General features: G+C 33.9%; 1 pseudogene; it reads right to left on the reverse strand.

Annotated features, from left to right (window-relative positions):
- Positions 1-882: 882 nt before the first annotated feature.
- On the reverse strand, positions 883-1,006 carry LOC116536269 (annotated as a pseudogene).
- Between the last annotated feature and the right edge of the window lie 4,253 nt (positions 1,007-5,259).

Consider the following 5,259-nt stretch of genomic DNA (forward strand, 5'->3'; position numbering starts at 1 on the left):
CCTATTCAAAGGAGTCGCATCAAATCACCTTTTCCATATTTTCATGGTTAGCTAATATTTTAAGATGAACCTAGGTTCATAAGTGAGTCTATATTTTTCCTTTTTTCTATCACTTTTTCTGTTTTTTTTTGAAATTTATAAAACCAATAGAAATCAAAAAAATATTTTAGGCTTAACCAAAAACATAGGATCTTTATGATGAAAATGGATATATAGAAAGATATTTCATGATCTTGGGTGGATTACTTAGTATTATAAAAATATAAATTCTTAAATTATATGTTACATATAAAGAAATAATAATATGCAAATAAAAATATAAAGAGAGTACTAAAAGCAGCATAAATTAGTTCAAGAACAGAACAGATCAATGCCAAAAAATTAGAGAACAACAGAGACAGACCGCTGCACGAAGGTAATTTGTGGAGATATACAGACATACTCAAGAATGACCCGTAAGTCCATGGGAAATAGCTGTGTTGTAAAAAACTAAATAAGACTGTCAAACTCTATGGAAAAATAATAAAACTTAATTTCTACTAAGTACAAGGTTATCTCTATTTAAATTAAACCTCACTATGAAAGGTAAAACAATAACCATTCATGAAAAAGCCTCCTACCTAATAAAGAAAAACATCTTACATTTTCAAAGCATAACCCATAAGGCAAATAAATTGATGAATTTAATTCCATTCAAATAAAACATTTCTTTCAAAAAGGGAAGAAGTTAATAGACAAATGACATAATGACAGAAGAGATTTACAATCTTAGAACCTACTAAGGTGTTAGGATTTCTTAGTCATCTAAAATGTCTTTACAAAAAATTATTTACTTTACTAAAACTTTTAAAACGGAATTTTATTCTTTTACCATGAATGTATATTAATTTATCATTTTAAAATGATTATTGCAAGGTATAACACCAGTGGAGAAAATAAACATTGTGTTTTAAACTGATAAGAGCAGATACTACACTTGATCTTAGCCAAAAGGCTGAGAAACTATTAACATTGTGTTTTATAGAGTATGGTACAAGGCCATTCCCATTAGAATCTCAAAAATTGGTTAAAACTGCAGATTCCCAGTTCTACACCAATCCTATTTAAATTCACTGTGGTATTGGATAGTTTACCCCCCACACTGTAGGAAGTGAGTTTTGTTCTTTCTCCTAGCTATCACTGTAGTGAGTAAGTAAGATTGGTTTCTTCCTAGGAAACTCTACAGGGATGTACGATTTCTTCCAAATGTTGATTCTAAAATTTGTTCTCCAAAAATTATTACCATTCTTTAGCTACTTGCAATTACTTCCTTGGTAGTTTAATTGTGTTTTCTCCGTAGAGGAGGTACAGTTGATTTTATGGAACCCTGTTGCCTTTCGACAGGTTGAACTATCTAATTTTCATGAGTAGCTATATGTTTTAAAATCCATAGTCCAAAGAAATTGCTTTTTTTTCCTCATACTATGCCCTATCCTAAATGATATTGCTGGTAGAAGGATGAGCAGAAAAGTAGGTACAGAAAATGAAAAAATTAAAACATTTAGGGGAATAAAGGTAGCCATTTTCCCATAATGATGCTTTAGACCTTGGTGGTTCTGAGTGCGTACTTCTTAAGAATAGGTATCTCTTACCAATGTTCAAATTGGAAAATTTAAAAAGAGCCTTAGGATTAAAGAGAAAAGCGTTTTTTTTTTTTTTTTTTTTTTTTTTTAATATTGTTATAATCCTGCTACCATCTTGGTAGCTACTTTGCTGATTATATCTTAGGGTGATCAATGTTGATTTTCAAGTGATTAGAGAAGATTAGGGGTATTCAAACTTTCTGTAAAGGGCCAGAAGATAAATATTTTAAATTTTGTGGGCCATATGCTCTCTGTCACAACCACTCAACTCTGCCAGTGTAGTGTGAAAATAGCCATAGACAATACACGAACAACAGGCATGGCTTTGTTCCAATAAAACTTTATAAAAACAGACGGTAGATTTTGGCCCAGAGCCATCATTTCCATACCTCTGGTCCAGGTATAAAGCATGCTGGCTCATGTTTGGTCATGGTATGTGGATCAGGGTTGGTTATCCATCCATAAAGATCAAGAGTCAGGAACTCAGCAGAGGAACTTGCGTTGGTAACAGAAAAATAAATGTCTTGGGAGAGAGAGAGACTTACCCACAAGATAAAGTCAGGGTTCATTGAATGGAAGTGTGTTGTTTACAGTGACAAATTAATGCCTTTACAGCATTAAAAAAAGATAAACTAGTGGGTTTCTATTTCCATGGAGATTTTATGTAACACAGTGGCCTTTTCACTATGCCATTTTATGTAATTACCATCACCACAGAGGCTATTAATTCAATATAATCAAGGAATGTAAAGGTCAGCTAACATTGTGCTATATCCATCACTAAATATTTCTCTACATTTTTCCACATTTTATAATTGAGTTTTCTTGTCAGACTTTTCAATATTATTTTGAGATTTGGCTGTTCCTGCCAAAATGAAATGAAATTATTAATAAGAAATAGCATTCATGCACATTAAAAATTCCATTTAATATATATTTTTATGTTACATTAAGCGAAGAGGCTTTCATTTATTTCAGATGTGCTCATGCTTGCTGTGGGTAAATGGAAGGAACATCACTTACTGATCTCAGTCAGAATTAATGAGCAATAGTTACTTGTGAGCCCATGTTCTTCTGTCATCTTTCTTATTCTCTTGCCCAGTGACCCAAACCACCATTATAATGGCCTTCCTTTGTAATTTATGATGTCTTTACTGATTGGTCTGTATTTGAAAGTTAGGCCCTTTGAGCTTGTAACTTTCACATGTCAGCCACATATACAGTGTTGTGTTTTTAAAACATGGCACTCTGTTAGTCTCCAGTTTCTCCACAAGTGAAATAAACTTGGAAGTAATATTTTTATATAATATATTGACACTTAAAAAGTAAACATATTAAAAATTACTCAACAGGGAAAATAAAAATTGCTAAAAACACCGTTTTATTATTCAGTCCCAAGCCTGAAAGAATTTCCTAGAGGTCTCGGTTTATCTTCATAAAATCTATGTTTAAAGCATGCCAGAAAACTGTGGGCTAATTTTATGAAATTTGTTGGAAAGCAGATTGAATTTCATCCTGTCACTACTCCTTTGAGGGGTAGTATACTCAGTGTGCTACAGTGCACTGACAGAAGCAAACAACAACCTACAGGCCATGTGATTACTAATGCTTACCTCCTTTACTTCACAGTCCTTATATGATTTTTCCCGTTTATTTCACAATCTCGATTTTCTCTTTTTCTCCAAATCCAGTTTCATCACTGGAGTTTAATCACTCATTGTTACCTAGTTTACTGAGTTTATCTTCTGACTAGTTGTCAAAACATCAGCCTTGACTTCTGTAATTCATCCTTCACACTATCATCAGAATGACTTTTCTTACTTGCAAAAATGATTATGTTACTTTCCTGCTCAAAAGTCTTCAAAGATTTCTAATCGTTTACAGGAAGAAAACAATTTAGACTCCTAGGCATGCAATTTTAGGCAATAACATGCTATTTTAGGCATGTTGTCTTTGGAAAGCAGAGCTTAAGGCAAAGATCTTCATGCACCTGGTTTATTTGGGAAGTGATCCAGGGAGCAGGAACCTTTTGAGGAATCTTAGGTTCTCAGATTCTCAAATGTATTGAACTCCTTGCTGCAGGCTAAAATGGGAAGTATTGGTCCTTCAGTTCCTTTTCCTTCCTGGTGAAGGGTAGCTCTGTGGGTTTCAAGGGTCCTACCCTTCTGGGTTGTACGTGCATAATTGCCACGTGCGATCCTACAGGAGTCTCTAGCATATTATCAGAGAATGTCATGGACAGGAAGTAAGAAATATGGGACAGGGGAAGTCAACATCCTGCAAGAATGCTCCTGCCCAAACCATGCATGAAAATGATTTCCACAGTAGTGGCTAGAATTAGAAGTGGGGCAAACAACAACCTATAGGTAATGTGATTACTGATGCATTTGAAGTGATACCCAAGAATTGTCAAGATCATGTGGCATAAAAATACTTCTTACATCGTGTGACTTGAATTTCTGTCCAATCTGATATTTCATCATTATTTTTTCATGCCCAGATCAAAATCAAGGAGATGACTAACTTGCTTATTAATTTATTTATTAAATAAAAGTTTGTTGAACAAGATTATGTATCAGGTAACCTTTTAGATATTGGGGATGCAGAGAAGTTTCCAGGCCTCATTCAGGTTGTATTTGAGTTGGGAGGGGCAAATAATAAACATGTAAACATATGAAAGGGACGATTTCAGTTAGTGGTAAGGGTAATAAAGATAATAAAGCAAGGCAATAAGATAAGTAGAGTAGAGGAAGGTCTGAGTGCAATCCTCTCCCTGGAAATGACATTTGACCTGAAGTTTAAAGGATGAATGTAAAAAACCTATGCAAGAATCTAGGGACAGCATGCTGCAGGTGAAGATAATAAAAGAGCAAAAATCTAGAGTTGCAAATCAGTTTTGTGTGTTCTAAAGGAAGGAAGAAGGCTATGTGGTTCAAGTCTAGTGAATAGAAGAGAGAATGAAGAGAGGAAGAAATAAAATAGGACCAGAATTTGTAGATACCTTTAGGTCAAGGCAAAAAGTTTGGATTTTAGTAAAATGTTATTGAAATATCATTGAAGAGATTTAAGAAGAGGAGAAATATGATATGATTTGCATTTCATAAAAATACCTCTGGCTAGTATAAGAATTTCCCTGGGACTTGAACCTCTCCTACCCCCATTCAAGTGCCGTTGAAGATTTTTTTTACAGAATATAACTATTCTCAAGGGAGGGTACCGTGTCTTCATATTTTTGTAGACAGTGCACCTCACATATTGTAATTACTAAATACATAATTGATAATAAATGTTATAAGATAGATGAATGAATGCAGGTCTACAAGGGTGTTTCAATAAGTGATAGAATAAGAGGACTACCCAGCATGCAGAGTAGTGGTTTTTCTTAACTATTGTTCTTTGCCTGAATATTTTTTAATGCTCTACTTCTAAGTCTTAAGATGACATCCCTCTGTTGTTCGCTTATGTTTGACTTGTGACTTACTCTGTCTTTCAGATCCTTCCCTCCTCTTCCAGTGAAGAGCTTAGATGTTTTTCACTGTGAAATTCATTTTATTTTAGTAAGTACAAGAGAGATAGTATAGTATAGGTTTAAGAGTACAGAAATTGGACTGAGAAACAATAATTTAAAGGCTGAATT

Source organism: Sapajus apella, unplaced genomic scaffold, assembly GCF_009761245.1.
Source record: "Sapajus apella isolate SASKATOON/1434 unplaced genomic scaffold, GSC_monkey_1.0 scaffold3, whole genome shotgun sequence".
Lineage (NCBI taxonomy): Eukaryota > Metazoa > Chordata > Mammalia > Primates > Cebidae > Sapajus > Sapajus apella.